Source organism: Bombus affinis, unplaced genomic scaffold, assembly GCF_024516045.1.
Source record: "Bombus affinis isolate iyBomAffi1 unplaced genomic scaffold, iyBomAffi1.2 ctg00000249.1, whole genome shotgun sequence".
Classification (NCBI taxonomy): Eukaryota; Metazoa; Arthropoda; class Insecta; order Hymenoptera; family Apidae; genus Bombus; species Bombus affinis.
The window spans coordinates 32,982-53,216 of record NW_026108943.1 but is presented as its reverse complement, the minus strand read 5'-3'; positions in this window follow the sequence as shown (position 1 = coordinate 53,216).

The following is a 20,235-nucleotide window of genomic DNA, read 5'->3' as shown; positions in this document are numbered from 1 at the left end:
ATAAGTGATATAGTGATGCAATGTAACGTTATGCGCTATAACGTAATAGTATAAATCCTTATACGATATAAGGTAATACTCTATAACGCTATACGTTATAACGTAATTGTTCATAACGTTATACGTCATATAGGGATGCTATATAACGTAATAAGTGATATAATGATGCAATATAACGTTATACCTTATAACGTAATAGTATATAACTTTATACGTCATATAGTGATGCAGTACAACGTTATAGGTTGTAACGTAATACGCCATAACGTTATACGTCATATAGTAATGCAACATAACGTTATAAGTTATAACGTAATAGTATAAACGTTATACGTCATATAGTGTTGCAATATAACGTTATAAGTCATATAGTGATGCAGTACATCGTTAAAGGTTATAACGTAAAGGTATATAACGTTATACGTCATATAGTGATGCAGTACAACGTTATAGGTTATAACGCAATAGTATATAACGTTATACGTCACATAGTAATGCAATATGTCTTTATACGTTGTAACGTAATACTCCATAAAGTTATGCGTAATATACTAATGCAATATAACGTTATAAGTGATATAGTGATGCAATATAACGTTAAAAGTTATAACGTAACAGTATAAACGTTATACATCACATAGTGATGCAATATAACGTTATAAGTGATATAGTGAAGCAATATAACGTTATGCGTTATAACGTAATAGTATAAATCGTTATACGATATAAGGTTATACTCTATAACGCTATACGTTATATCGTAACAGTTCATAACGTTATACGACATATAGTGATACTATATAACGTTATAAGTGATATAGTGTTGCAATATAACGTTATACCTTATAACGCAATAGTATATAACGTTATACGTCATATAGTGATGCAGTACAACGTTATAGGTTATAACGTAATAGTATATGACGTTATTCGTCATATAGTGATACAATATAACGTTATAAGTGATATAGTGGTGTAATATAACGTTTACCTTATAACGTAATAGTATATAAGGTTATACTTCATATAGTGATGCAATATATCGTTATACCTTGTAACGTAATACTCCATATCGTTATACGTCATATAGTAATGCAATATAACGATAGACGCTATAACAGTATATGACGTTATACGTCATATAGTGATGCAGTACAACGTTATAGGTTATAACGTAATAGTATATGGCGTTATACGTCATATAGTGGTGCAATATATCGCTATACCTTATAACGTAATAGTATATAAGGTTATACTTCATATAGCGATGCAATATATCGTTATACCTTATAACGTAATAGTATATAAGGTTATACTTCATATAGTGATGCAATTTATCGTTATACCTTGTAACGTAATACTCCATATCGTTATACGTCATATAGTAATGCAATATAACGTTAGACATTATAACAGTATATGACGTTATACATCATATAGTGGTGCAATATAACGTTATAAGTGATATAGTGATGCAATGTAACGTTATAAGTTATACCGTAATAGTAGAAACGTTATACGTCATATAGTGGTGCAATATATCGTTATACCTTATAACGTAATAGTATATACTGTTATACTTCATATAGTGATGCAATATATCGTTACACCATATAGCATTAGAGTATATAAGGTTATACTTTATATAGTGATGCAATATATCGTTACACCTTATAACGTAATAGTATATAACGTTATACGTCATATAGTGACGCAGTATAACGTTATAGGTTGTACCGTAATACTCCATAACGTTATACGTCATATAGTAATGCAATATAACGTTATAAGTTATACCGTAATAGTAGAAACGTTATACGTCATATAGTGGTGCAATATAACGTTATAAGTCATATAATGATGCAGTACATCGTTATAGGTTATAACGTTATAGTATATAACGTTATACGTCATATAGTGATGCAGTACATCGTTATAGGTTATAACGTAATAGTATATAACGTTATACGTCATATAGTGATGCAGTACATCGTTATAGGTTATAACGTAATAGTATATAACGTTATACGTCATATAGTGATGCAGTACAACGTTATAGGTTATAACGTAATGGTATATGACGTTAAAAGACATATAGTGGTGCAATATGTCGTTATACATTATAACGTAATAGTATATAAGGTTATACGTCATATACTGATGCAGTATAACGTTATAGGTTATAACGCAATAGTATATAACGTTATACGTCACATAGTAATGCAATATGTCGTTATACGTTGTAACGTAATACTCCATAAAGTTATACGTAATATACTAATGCAATATAACGTTATAAGTGATATAGTGATGCAATATAACGTTAAAAGTTATAACGTAACAGTATAAACGTTATACATCACATAGTGATGCAATATAACGTTATAAGTGATATAGTGAAGCAATATAACGTTATGCGTTATAACGTAATATTTTAAATCGTTATACGATATAATGTAATACTCTATAACGCTATACGTTATAACGTAACAGTTCATAACGTTATACGACATATAGTGATACTATATAACGTTATAAGTGATATAGTCTTGCAATATAACGTTATACCTTATAACGTAATAGTATATAACGTTATACGTCATATAGTGATGCTGTACAACGTTATAGGTTATAACGTAATAGTATATGACGTTATTCGTCATATAGTGATACAATATAACGTTATGAGTGATATAGTGGTGTAATATAACGTTTACCTTATAACGTAAGAGTATATAAGGTTATACTTCATATAGTGATGCAATATATCGTTATACCTTATAACGTAATAGTATATAACGGTGTACGTCATATAGTGACGCAGCATAACGTTATAGGTTGTAACGTAATGGTATATGACGTCAAAAGTCATATAGTGGTGCAATATGATGTTATACCTTATAACGTAATAGTATATAAGGTTATACTTCATATAGTGATGCAATATATCGTTATACCTTGTAACGTAATACTCCATATCGTTATACGTCATATAGTAATGCAATATAACGATAGACGCTATAACAGTATATGACGTTATACGTCATATAGTGATGCAGTACATCGTTATAGGTTATAACGTAATAGTATATGACGTTATACGTCATATAGTTGTGCAATATAACGTTATAAGTCATATAGTGATGCAGGACATCGTTATAGGTTATAACGTAATAGTATATAACGTTATACGTCATATAGTGATGCAGTACATCGTTATAGGTTATAACGTAATAGTATATGACGTTATACGTCATATAGTTGTGCAATATAACGTTATATGTTATAACGTAATAGTATAAACGATATACGTATTATAGTGGTGCAATATAACGTTATAAGTCATATAGTGATGCAGGACATCGTTATAGGTTATAACGTAATAGTATATAACGTTATACGTCATATAGTGATGCAGTACAACGTTATAGGTTATAACGTAATAGTATATGACGTTATACGTCATACAGTGGTGCAATATAACGTTATAAGTGATATAGTGATGCAATATAAAGTTATACCTTAAAACGTAAGAGTATATAACGTTATACGTCATATAGTGATGCATTATAACGTTATACGTTATAACGTAACAGTATATGACGTTACTCGTCATATAGTGATACAATATAACGTTATAAGTGATATAGTGGAGTAATATAACGTTTTACCTTATAACGTAAGAGTATATAAGGTTATACTTCATATAGTGATGCAATATATCGTTATACCTTATAACGTAATAGTATATAACGGTATACGTCATATAGTGACGCAGTATAACGTTATAGGTTGTAACGTAATACTCCATAACGTTATACGTCATATAGTAATGCAATATAACGTTATAAGTTGTAACGTAATAGTATAAACGTTATACGTCATATAGTGGTGCAATATAACGTTATAAGTCATATAGTGATGCAGTACATCGTTATAGGTTATAACGTAATAGTATATAACGTTATACGTCATATAGTGATGCAATATATCGTTATACCTTATAACGTAATAGTATATAACGTTATACGTCATATAGTGACGAAGTTTAACGGTATAGGTTGTAACGTAATACTCCATAATGTTATACGTCATATAGTAATGCAATATAACGTTATAAGATATAACGTAATAGTATAAACGTTATACGTCATATAGTGGTGCAATATAACGTTATAAGTTATAACGCAATAGTATAAACGTTATAAGTCATATAGTGGTGCAATATAACGTTATAAGTCATATAGTGTTGCAGTACATCGTTATAGGTTATAACGTAATGGTATATGACGTTATACGTCATACAGTGATGCAGTATAACGTTATAGGTTATAACGCAATAGTATATAACGTTATTCGTCACATAGTGATGCAATATTTCGTTATACGTTGTAACGTAATACTCCATAACGTTATACGTCATATAGTAATGCAATATAACGTTATACGTTAAAACGTAATACTCCATATTGTTATACGTCATATAGTAATGCAATATGTCGTTATACGTTGTAACGTAATGCTCCATATCGTTATGCGTCATATAGTAATGCAATATAACGTTGTACGTTATAACGTAACAGTATATGACGATATTCGTCATATAGTGATGCAATATGTAGTCATACGTTATGGCGTAATACTCTATAGCGTTGTACGTTATAATGTAATAGTATATGACGTTATACGTCATTTAGTGGTGCAATATAACGATATAAGTGATATAGTGATGCAATATAACGTTATGCGTTATAACCTAATAGTATACAACGTTATACGTCACATACTGATGCAATATATCGTTATCCGTTGTAACGTAATACTCCATAACGTTATACGTCATATAGTAATGCAATATGACGTTATACGGTAAATCGTAATACTCCATAACGTTATACGTCATATAGTGATGCAATATAACGTTATAAGTTATAACGTACTAGTATATAACGTTATAAGTCATATAGTGATGCAGTACAACGTTATAGGTTATAACGTAATGGTATGTGACGTTATACGTCATATAGTGGTGCAATATATCGTTATACCTTATAACGTAACAGTACATACGGTTATACTTCATATAGTGATGCAATATATCCTTATACCTTATAACGTGAGAGCACATAAGGTTATACTTCATATAGTGATGCAATATATCGTTATACCTTATAACGTAATATTATATAACGCTATACGTCATATAGTGACGAAGTTTAACGGTATAGGTTGTAACGTAATACTCCATAATGTTATACGTCATATAGTAATGCAATATAACGTTATACGTTAAAACGTAATACTCCATATAGTTATACGTCATATAGTAATGCAATATGTCCTTTTACGTTGTAACGTAATGCTGCATAACGTTATGCGTCATATAGTAATGCAATATAACGTTATACGTTATAACGTAGCAGTATATGAAGATATTCGTCATATAGTGATGCCATATGTAGTCACACGTTATGGCGTAACATTCTATAGCGTTATACGATATAATGTAATAGTATATGACGTTATACGTCATTTAGTGGTGCAATATAACGTTATAAGTGATATAGTGATGCAATATAACGTTTTGCGTTATAACCTAATAGTATATAACGTTATACGTCACATACTGATGCAATATAACGTTATACGGTAAATCGTAATACTCCATAACGTTATACGTCATATAGTGATGCAATATAACGTTATAAGTTATAACGTAATAGTATAAACGTTATACGTCATATAGTGATGCAGTACAACGTTATAGGTTATAACGTAATGGTATGTGACGTTATACGTCATATAGTGGTGCAATATATCGTTATACCTTATAACGTAAGAGTATATAAGGTTATACTTCATATAGTGATTCAACATATCGTTATACCTTATAACGTAATAGTATATAACGCTATACGTCATATAGTGACGCAGTTTAACGTTATAGGTTGTAACGTAATACTCCATAATGTTATACGTCATATAGTAATGCAATATAACGTTATAAGATATAACGTAATAGTATAAACGTTATACGTCATATAGTGGTGCAATATAACGTTATAAGTCATATAGTGATGCAGTACAACGTTATAGGTTATAACGTAATGGTATATGACGTTATACGTCATACAGTGATGCAGTATAACGTTATAGGTTATAACGCAATAGTATATAACGTTATTCGTCACATAGTGATGCAATATTTCGTTATACGTTGTAACGTAGTACTCATTAACGTTATACGCTATATAGTAATGCTGTATAACGTTATACGTTAAAACGTAATACTCCATAACGTTGTACGTCATATAGTGATGCAATATAACGTTATAAATTATAACGTAATGGTATAAACGTTATACATCATATAGTGATGCATTATAACGTTATAAGTGACATAGTGATGCAACATAACGTTATAAGTGATATAGCGATGCAATATAACGTTATGCGCTATAACGTAATAGTATAAATCGTTGTACGATATAAGGTAATACTCTATAACGCTATACGTTATGACGTAATAGTTCATAACGTTATACTTCATATAGGAATGCTATATAACGTTATAAGTGATATAGTCATGCAATATAACGATATACCATATAACGTAATAGTATATAAATATATACTTCATATAGTGATGCAATATAACGTTATACCTTATAACGTAATAGTATATAGCGTTATACGTCATTTAGTGACGCAGTATAACGTTATACGTTGTAACGTAATGCTCCATAACGTTATGCGTCATATAGTCATGCAATATAACGTTATACCATATAACGTAATAATATATAAATATATACTTCATATAGTGATGCAATATAACGTTATACCTTATAACGTAAGAGTATATAAGGTTATACTTCATATAGTGATGCAATATATCGTTATAACTTATAACGTAATAGTATATAATGTTATACATCATATAGTGATGCAATATATCGTTATACCTTATAACGTAAGTATATATAAGGTTATACTTCATATAGTGATGCAATATATCGTTATACCTTATAACGTAATAGTATATAACGCTATACGTCATATAGTGACGCAGTTTAACGTTATAGGTTGTAACGTAATACTCCATAATGTTATACGTCATATAGTAATGCAATATAACGTTATAAGATATAACGTAATAGTATAAACGTTATACGTCATATAGTGGTGCAATATAACGTTATAAGTCATATAGTGATGCAGTACAACGTTATAGGTTATAACGTAATGGTATGTGACGGTATACGTTATATAGTGGTGCAATATATCGTTATACCTTATAACGTAACAGTACATACGGTTATACTTCATATAGTGGTGCAATATATCGTTATACCTTATAACGTAATAGTATATAAGGTTATACTTCATATAGTGATGCAATATATCGTTATACCTTAAAACGTACGAGTATATAAGGTTATACTTCATATAGTGATGCAATATATCGTTATACCTTATATCGTAATAGTATATAACGCTATACGTCATATAGTGACGCAATATAACGTTATAGGTTGTAACGTAATACTCCATAACGTTATACGTCATATAGTAATGCAATATAACGTTATAAGTTATGACGTAATAGTATTTAACGTTATACGTCATATAGTGGTGCAATATAACCTTATAAGTCATATAGTGATGCAGTATAACGTTATGCGTTATAACGTAATAGCATATAACGTTATTCGTCACATAGTGATGCAATATGTATTCATACGTTATAGCGTAATACTCTATCCCGTTATACGTTATAATGTAATAGTATATGACGTTATGCCTCATATAGTGACACAATATAACGTTATAAGTGATATAGTGGTGTAATATAACGTTTTACCTTATAACGTAAAAGTATATAACGTTATACGTCATATAGGGATGCAGTACATCGTTATAGGTTATAACGTAATAGTATATAACGTTATAAGTCATATAGTGATGCAGTACATCGTTATAGGTAATAACGTAATGCTATATGACGTTATACGTCATATAGTGGTGCAATATATGGTTATACCTTATAACGTAATATTATATAAGGTTATACTTCATATAGTGATGCAATATATCGTTATACCTTATAACGTAAGAGTATATAAGGTTATACTTCATATAGTGATGCAATATAACGATATACCTTATAACTTAATAGTATATAACGCTATACGTCATATAGTGACGCAGTAGAACGTTATAGGTTGTAACGTAATACTCCATAACGTTATACGTCATATAGTAATGCAGTATAACGTTATACGTTATAAAAGTATATGACGTTATACGTCAATTAGTGATGCAGTATAACGTTATAGGGAATAACGTAATAGTATATAACGTTATACGTCACACAGCGAGAAAATATATCGTTATCCGTTAAAACGTAATAGTATATAACGTTATACGTCATATAGTGATGCAGTGCATCGTTATAGGTTATAACGTAACAGTATATGACGTTATACGTCTTATAGTGGTGCAATATATCGTTATACCTTATAACGTAATAGTATACAAGGTTATACTTCATATAGTGATGCAATATATCGTTATACCTTATAACGTAATATTATATAACGCTATACGTCATATAGTGACGCAGTTTAACGGTATAGGTTGTAACGTAATACTCCATAATGTTATACGTCATATAGTAATGCAATATAACGTTATAAGATATAACGTAATAGTATAAACGTTATACGTCATTTAGTGGTGCAATATAACGTTATAAGTCATATAGTGATGCAGTACATCGTTATATGTTATAACGTTATAGTATATAACGTTATGCGTCATATAGTGATGCAGTACATCGTTATAGGTTATAACGTAATAGTATATGACGTTATACGTCATATAGTGGTGCATTATAACGTTATAAGTGATATAGTGATGCAATATAACGTTATGCGTCATAACGTAATAACATATAACGTTATTCGTCACATAGTGTTGCAATATATCGTTATACGTTGTAACGTAGTACTCATTAACGTTATACGCTATATAGTAATGCAATATAACGTTATACGTTAAAACGTAATACTCCATAACGTTATACGTCATATAGTGGTGCAATATAACGTTATAAGTCATATAGTGATGCAGTACATCGTTATATGTTATAACGTTATAGTATATAACGTTATGCGTCATATAGTGATGCAATATAACGTTATAAATTATAACGTAATGGTATAAACGTTATACATCTTATAGTGATGCATTATAACGTTATAAGTGACATAGTGATGCAACATAACGTTATAAGTGATATGGCGATGCAATATAACGTTATGCGCTATAACGTAATAGTATAAATCGTTGTACGATATAAGGTAATACTCTATAACGCTATACGTTATGACGTAATAGTTCATAACGTTATACTTCATATAGGGATGCTATATAACGTCATAAGTGATATAGTCATGCAATATAACGTTATACCATATAACGTAATAGTATATAAATATATACTTCATATAGTGATGCAATATAACGTTATACCTTATAACGTAATAGTATATAGCGTTATACGTCGTTTAGTGACGCAGTATAACGTTATACGTTGTAACGTAATGCTCCATAACGTTATGCGTCATATAGTAATGCAATATAACGTTATGCATTATAACGTAATAGTATATAACGTTATACGTCACATAGTGATGCAATATATCGATATACGTTATAACGTAATAGTATATAATGTTATACTTCATATAGTGATGCAATATATCGTTATACCTTATAACGTAAGAGTATATAAGTTTATACTTCATATAGTGATGCAATATATCGTTATAACTTATAACGTAATAGTATATAATGTTATACTTCATATTGTGATGCAATATATCGTTATACCTTATAACGTAAGTATATATAAGGTTATACTTCATATAGTGATGCAATATATCGTTATACCTTATAACGTAATAGTATATAACGCTATACGTCATATAGTGACGCAGTTTAACGTTATAGGTTGTAACGTAATACTCCATAACGTTATACGTCATATAGTAATGCAATATAACGTTATAAGATATAACGTAATAGTATAAACGTTATACGTCATATAGTGGTGCAATATAACTTTATAAGTCATATAGTGATGCAGTACATCGTTATAGGTTATAACGTAATAGTATATAACGTTATACGTCACATAGTGATGCAGTGCATCGTTATAGGTTATAACGTAATAGTATAAACGTTATACGTCATATAGTGGTGCAATATAACGTTATAAGTCATATAGTGATGCAGTACAACGTTATAGGTTATAACGTAATGGTATGTGACGGTATACGTCATATAGTGGTGCAATATATCGTTATACCTTATAACGTAACAGTACATACGGTTATACTTCATATAGTGGTGCAATATATCGTTATACCTTATTACGTAATAGTATATAACGCTATACGTCATATAGTGACGCAATATAACGTTATAGGTTGTAACGTGATACTCCATAACGTTATACGTCATATAGTAATGCAATATAACGTTATAAGTTATGACGTAATAGTATATAACGTTATACGTCATATAGTGATGCAGTATAACGTTATAGGTTATAACGCAATAGTATATATCGTTATACGTCATATAGTGATGCAATATGTCGTTATACGTTGTAACGTAATACTCCATAACGTTATACGTCATATAGTAATGCAATATAACGTTATAGGTTAAAACGTAATACTCCATAACGTTATACGTCATATAGTGATGCAATATAACGTTATAAATTATAACGTAATAGTATTAACGATATACGTCATATAGTGGCGCAATATAACGTTATAAGTGATATAGTGGTGTAATATAACGTTTTACCTTATTACGTAAGAGTATATAACGTTATACGTCATATAGTGATGCAGTATTCGTTATAGGTTATAACGTATTAGTATATAACGTTATAAGTCATATAGTGATGCAGTACATCGTTATAGGTTATAACGTAATGGTATATGACGTTATACGTCATATAGTGGTGCAATATATCGTTATACCTTATAACGTAATAGTATATAGGGTTATACTTCATATAGTGATGCAATATATCGTTATACCTTATAACGTAAGAGTATATAAGGTTATACTTCATATAGTGATGCAATATAACGTTATACCTTATAACTTAATAGTTTATAACGCTATACGTCATATAGTGACGCAGTAGAACGTTATAGGTTGTAACGTAATACTCCATAACGTTATACGTCATATAGTAATGCAGTATAACGTTATACGTTATAAAAGTATATGACGTTATACGTCAATTAGTGATGCAGTATAACGTTATAGGGAATAACGTAATAGTATATAACGTTATACGTCACACAGCGAGAAAATATATCGTTATCCGTTAAAACGTAATAGTATATAACGTTATACGTCATATAGTGATGCAGTGCATCGTTATAGGTTATAACGTAACAGTATATGACGTTATACGTCTTATAGTGGTGCAATATATCGTTATACCTTATAACGTAATAGTATACAAGGTTATACTTCATATAGTGATGCAATATATCGTTATACCTTATAACGTAATATTATATAACGCTATACGTCATATAGTGACGCAGTTTAGCGGTATAGGTTGTAACGTAATACTCCATAATGTTATACGTCATATAGTAATGCAATATAACGTTATAAGATATAACGTAATAGTATAAACGTTATACGTCATTTAGTGGTGCAATATAACGTTATAAGTCATATAGTGATGCAGTACATCGTTATATGTTATAACGTTATAGTATATAACGTTATGCGTCATATAGTGATGCAGTACATCGTTATAGGTTATAACGTAATGGTATACGACGTTATACGTCATATAGTGATGCAGTATAACGTTATAGGTTATAACGCAATAGTATATAACGTTATTCGTCACATAGTGATGCAATACTTCGTTATACGTTGTAACGTAGTACTCATTAACGTTATACGCTATATAGTAATGCAATATAACGTTATACGTTAAAACGTAATACTCCATAACGTTATACGTCATATAGTGATGCAATATAACGTTATAAATTATAACGTAATGGTATAGACGTTATACATCATATAGTGATGCATTATAACGTTATAAGTGACATAGTGATGCAACATAACGTTATAAGTGATATAGCGATGCAATATAACGTTATGCGCTATAACGTAATAGTATAAATCGTTGTACGATATAAGGTAATACTCTATAACGCTATACGTTATGACGTAATAGTTCATAACGTTATACTTCATATAGGGATGCTATATAACGTTATAAGTGATATAGTCATGCAATATAACGTTATACCATATAACGTAATAGTATATAAATATATACTTCATATGGTGGTGTAATATAACGTTTTACCTTATAACGTAAGAGTATATAAGGTTATACTTAATATAGTGATGCAATATATCGTTATAACTTATAACGTAATAGTATATAATGTTATACTTCATATAGTGATGTAATATATCGTTACACCTTATAACGTAAGTATATATAAGGTTATACTTCATATAGTGATGCAATATATCGTTATACCTTATAACGTAATAGTATATAAGGTTATACTTCATATAGTGATGCAATATATCGTTATACCTTATAACGTAAGAGTATATAAGGTTATACTTCATATAGTGATGCAATATATCGTTATACCTTATAACGTAATAGTATATAACGCTATACGTTATATAGTGACGCAATATAACGTTATAGGTTGTAACGTAATACTCCATAACGTTATACGTCATATAGTAATGCAGTATAACGTTATACGTTATAAAAGTATATGACGTTATACGTCAATTAATGATGCAGTATAACGTTATAGGGAATAACGTAATAGTATATAACGTTATATGTCACACAGCGAGAAAATATATCGTTATCCGTTAAAACGTAATAGTATATAACGTTATACGTCATATAGTGATGCGGTGCATCGTAATAGGTTATAACGTAACAGTATATGACGTTATACGTCTTATAGTGGTGCAATATATCGTTATACCTTATAACGTAATAGTATATAGCGTTATACGTCATTTAGTGACGCAGTATAACGTTATACGTTGTAACGTAATGCTCCATAACGTTATGCGTCATATAGTCATGCAATATAACGTTATACCATATAACGTAATAATATATAAATATATACTTCATATAGTGATGCAATATAACGTTATACCTTATAACGTAATAGTATATAACGTTATACGTCACATAGTGATGCAATATATCGATATACGTTATAACGTAATAGTATATAATGTTATACTTCATATAGTGATGCAATATATCGTTATACCTTATAACGTAAGAGTATATAAGGTTATACTTCATATAGTGATGCAATATATCGTTATAACTTATAACGTAATAGTATATAATGTTATACATCATATAGCGATGCAATATATCGTTATACCTTATAACGTAAGTATATATAAGGTTATACTTCATATAGTGATGCAATATATCGTTATACCTTATAACGTAATAGTATATAACGCTATACGTCATATAGTGACGCAGTTTAACGTTATAGGTTGTAACGTAATACTCCATAATGTTATACGTCATATAGTAATGCAATATAACGTTATAAGTCATATAGTGATGCAGTACAACGTTATAGGTTATAACGTAATGGTATGTGACGGTATACGTTATATAGTGGTGCAATATATCGTTATACCTTATAACGTAACAGTACATACGGTTATACTTCATATAGTGGTGCAATATATCGTTATACCTTATAACGTAATAGTATATAAGGTTATACTTCATATAGTGATGCAATATATCGTTATACCTTAAAACGTACGAGTATATAAGGTTATACTTCATATAGTGATGCAATATATCGTTATACCTTATATCGTAATAGTATATAACGCTATACGTCATATAGTGACGCAATATAACGTTATAGGTTGTAACGTAATACTCCATAACGTTATACGTCATATAGTAATGCAATATAACGTTATAAGTTATGACGTAATAGTATTTAACGTTATACGTCATATAGTGGTGCAATATAACCTTATAAGTCATATAGTGATGCAGTATAACGTTATGCGTTATAACGTAATAGCATATAACGTTATTCGTCACATAGTGATGCAATATTTCGTTATACGTTATAACGTAACAGTATATGACGTTATTCGTCATATAGTGATGCAATATGTATTCATACGTTATAGCGTAATACTCTATCCCGTTATACGTTATAATGTAATAGTATATGACGTTATGCCTCATATAGTGACACAATATAACGTTATAAGTGATATAGTGGTGTAATATAACGTTTTACCTTATAACGTAAAAGTATATAACGTTATACGTCATATAGGGATGCAGTACATCGTTATAGGTTATAACGTAATAGTAGATAACGTTATAAGTCATATAGTGATGCAGTACATCGTTATAGGTAATAACGTAATGGTATATGACGTTATACGTCATATAGTGGTGCAATATATGGTTATACCTTATAACGTAATATTATATAAGGTTATACTTCATATAGTGATGCAATATATCGTTATACCTTATAACGTAAGAGTATATAAGGTTATACTTCATATAGTGATGCAATATAACGTTATACCTTATAACTTAATAGTATATAACGCTATACGTCATATAGTGACGCAGTAGAACGTTATAGGTTGTAACGTAATACTCCATAACGTTATACGTCATATAGTAATGCAGTATAACGTTATACGTTATAAAAGTATATGACGTTATACGTCAATTAGTGATGCAGCATAACGTTATAGGGAATAACGTAATAGTATATAACGTTATACGTCACACAGCGAGAAAATATATCGTTATCCGTTAAAACGTAATAGTATATAACGTTATACGTCATATAGTGATGCAGTGCATCGTTATAGGTTATAACGTAACAGTATATGACGTTATACGTCTTATAGTGGTGCAATATATCGTTATACCTTATAACGTAATAGTATACAAGGTTATACTTCATATAGTGATGCAATATATCGTTATACCTTATAACGTAATATTATATAACGCTATACGTCATATAGTGACGCAGTTTAACGGTATAGGTTGTAACGTAATACTCCATAATGTTATACGTCATATAGTAATGCAATATAACGTTATAAGATATAACGTAATAGTATAAACGTTATACGTCATTTAGTGGTGCAATATAACGTTATAAGTCATATAGTGATGCAGTACATCGTTATATGTTATAACGTTATAGTATATAACGTTATGCGTCATATAGTGATGCAGTACATCGTTATAGGTTATAACGTAATAGTATATGACGTTATACGTCATATAGTGGTGCATTATAACGTTATAAGTGATATAGTGATGCAATATAACGTTATGCGTTATAACGTAATAACATATAACGTTATTCGTCACATAGTGTTGCAATATATCGTTATACGTTGTAACGTAGTACTCATTAACGTTATACGCTATATAGTAATGCAATATAACGTTATACGTTAAAACGTAATACTCCATAACGTTATACGTCATATAGTGGTGCAACATAACGTTATAAGTCATATAGTGATGCAGTACATCGTTATATGTTATAACGTTATAGTATATAACGTTATGCGTCATATAGTGATGCAATATAACGTTATAAATTATAACGTAATGGTATAAACGTTATACATCTTATAGTGATGCATTATAACGTTATAAGTGACATAGTGATGCAACATAACGTTATAAGTGATATGGCGATGCAATATAACGTTATGCGCTATAACGTAATAGTATAAATCGTTGTAAGATATAAGGTAATACTCTACAACGCTATACGTTATGACGTAATAGTTCATAACGTTATACTTCATATAGGGATGCTATATAACGTCATAAGTGATATAGTCATGCAATATAACGTTATACCATATAACGTAATAGTATATAAATATATACTTCATATAGTGATGCAATATAACGTTATACCTTATAACGTAAGAGTATATAGCGTTATACGTCGTTTAGTGACGCAGTATAACGTTATACGTTGTAACGTAATGCTCCATAACGTTATGCGTCATATAGTAATGCAATATAACGTTATGCATTATAACGTAATAGTATATAACGTTATACGTCACATAGTGATGCAATATATCGATATACGTTATAACGTAATAGTATATAATGTTATACTTCATATAGTGATGCAATATATCGTTATACCTTATAACGTAAGAGTATATAAGTTTATACTTCATATAGTGATGCAATATATCGTTATAACTTATAACGTAATAGTATATAATGTTATACTTCATATTGTGATGCAATATATCGTTATACCTTATAACGTAAGTATATATAAGGTTATACTTCATATAGTGATGCAATATATCGTTATACCTTATAACGTAATAGTATATAACGCTATACGTCATATAGTGACGCAGTTTAACGTTATAGGTTGTAACGTAATACTCCATAACGTTATACGTCATATAGTAATGCAATATAAAGTTATAAGATATAACGTAATAGTATAAACGTTATACGTCATATAGTGGTGCAATATAACTTTATAAGTCATATAGTGATGCAGTACATCGTTATAGGTTATAACGTAATAGTATATAACGTTATACGTCACATAGTGATGCAGTGCATCGTTATAGGTTATAACGTAATAGTATAAACGTTATACGCCATATAGTGGTGCAATATAACGTTATAAGTCATATAGTGATGCAGTACAACGTTATAGGTTATAACGTAATGGTATGTGACGGTATACGTCATATAGTGGTGCAATATATCGTTATACCTTATAACGTAACAGTACATACGGTTATACTTCATATAGTGGTGCAATATATCGTTATACCTTATTGCGTAATAGTATATAACGCTATACGTCATATAGTGACGCAATATAACGTTATAGGTTGTAACGTAATACTCCATAACGTTATACGTCATATAGTAATGCAATATAACGTTATAAGTTATGACGTAATAGTATATAACGTTATACGTCATATAGTGATGCAGTATAACGTTATAGGTTATAACGCAATAGTATATATCGTTATACGTCACATAGTGATGCAATATGTCGTTATACGTTGTAACGTAATACTCCATAACGTTATACGTCATATAGTAATGCAATATAACGTTATAGGTTAAAACGTAATACTCCATAACGTTATACGTCATATAGTGATGCAATATAACGTTATAAATTATAACGTAATAGTATTAACGATATACGTCATATAGTGGCGCAATATAACGTTATAAGTGATATAGTGGTGTAATATAACGTTTTACCTTATTACGTAAGAGTATATAACGTTATACGTCATATAGTGATGCAGTACATCGTTATAGGTTACAACGTAATAGTATATAACGTTATAAGTCATATAGTGATGCAGTACATCGTTATAGGTTATAACGTAATGGTATATGACGTTATACGTCATATAGTGATGCAGTGCATCGTTATAGGTTATAACGTAACAGTATATGACGTTATACGTCTTATAGTGGTGCAATATATCGTTATACCTTATAACGTAATAGTATATAAGGTTATACTTCATATAGTGATGCAATATATCGTTATACCTTATAACGTAAGAGTATATAAGGTTATACTTCATATAGTGATGCAATATATCGTTATACCTTATAACGTAATATTATATAACGCTATACGTCATATAGTGACGCAGTTTAGCGGTATAGGTTGTAACGTAATACTCCATAATGTTATACGTCATATAGTAATGCAATATAACGTTATAAGATATAACGTAATAGTATAAACGTTATACGTCATTTAGTGGTGCAATATAACGTTATAAGTCATATAGTGATGCAGTACATCGTTATATGTTATAACGTTATAGTATATAACGTTATGCGTCATATAGTGATGCAGTACATCGTTATAGGTTATAACGTAATGGTATATGACGTTATACGTCATATAGTGGTGCATTATAACGTTATAAGTGATATAGTGATGCAATATAACGTTATGCGTTATAACGTAATAACATATAACGTTATTCGTCACATAGTGTTGCAATATATCGTTATACGTTGTAACGTAGTACTCATTAACGTTATACGCTATATAGTAATGCAATATAACGTTATACGTTAAAACGTAATACTCCATAACGTTATACGTCATATAGTGGTGCAATATAACGTTATAAGTCATATAGTGATGCAGTACATCGTTATATGTTATAACGTTATAGTATATAACGTTATGCGTCATATAGTGATGCAATATAACGTTATAAATTATAACGTAATGGTATAAACGTTATACATCTTATAGTGATGCATTATAACGTTATAAGTGACATAGTGATGCAACATAACGTTATAAGTGATATGGCGATGCAATATAACGTTATGCGCTAAAACGTAATAGTATAAATCGTTGTACGATATAAGGTAATACTCTATAACGCTATACGTTATGACGTAATAGTTCATAACGTTATACTTCATATAGGGATGCTATATAACGTCATAAGTGATATAGTCATGCAATATAACGTTATACCATATAACGTAATAGTATATAAATATATACTTCATATAGTGATGCAATATAACGTTATACCTTATAACGTAATAGTATATAGCGTTATACGTCGTTTAGTGACGCAGTATAACGTTATACGTTGTAACGTAATGCTCCATAACGTTATGCGTCATATAGTAATGCAATATAACGTTATGCATTATAACGTAATAGTATATAACGTTATACGTCACATAGTGATGCAATATATCGATATACGTTATAACGTAATAGTATATAATGTTATACTTCATATAGTGATGCAATATATCGTTATACCTTATAACGTAAGAGTATATAAGTTTATACTTCATATAGTGATGCAATATATCGTTATAACTTATAACGTAATAGTATATAATGTTATACTTCATATTGTGATGCAATATATCGTTATACCTTATAACGTAAGTATATATAAGGTTATACTTCATATAGTGATGCAATATATCGTTATACCTTATAACGTAATAGTATATAACGCTATACGTCATATAGTGACGCAGTTTAACGTTATAGGTTGTAACGTAATACTCCATAACGTTATACGTCATATAGTAATGCAATATAACGTTATAAGATATAACGTAATAGTATAAACGTTATACGTCATATAGTGGTGCAATATAACTTTATAAGTCATATAGTGATGCAGTACATCGTTATAGGTTATAACGTAATAGTATATAACGTTATACGTCACATAGTGATGCAGTGCATCGTTATAGGTTATAACGTAATACTCCATAACGTTATACGTCATACAGTAATGCAATATAACGTTATAGGTTAAAACGTAATACTCCATAACGTTATACGTCATATAGTGATGCAATATAACGTTATAAATTATAACGTAATATTATAAACGTTATACGTCATATAGTGGTGCAACATAACCTTATAAGTCATATAGTGATGCAGTATAACGTTATGCGTTATAACGTAATAGCATATAACGTTATTCGTCACATAGTGATGCAATATATCGTTATACGTTATAGCGTAATACTCTATCCCGTTATACGTTATAATGTAATAGTATATGACGTTATGCCTCATATAGTGACACAATATAACGTTATAGGTTGTAACGTAATACTCCATAACGTTATACGTCATATAGTAATGCAATATAACGTTATAAGTTATGACGTAATAGTATATAACGTTATACGTCATATAGTGATGCAGTATAACGTTATAGGTTATAACGCAATAGTATATATCGTTATACGTCACATAGTGATGCAATATGTCGTTATACGTTGTAACGTAATACTCCATAACGTTATACGTCATATAGTGATGCAATATAACGTTATAGGTTAAAACGTAATACTCCATAACGTTATACGTCATATAGTGATGCAATATAACGTTATAAATTATAACGTAATAGTATTAACGATATACGTCATATAGTGGCGCAATATAACGTTATAAGTGATATAGTGGTGTAATATAACGTTTTACCTTATTACGTAAGAGTATATAACGTTATACGTCATATAGTGATGCAGTA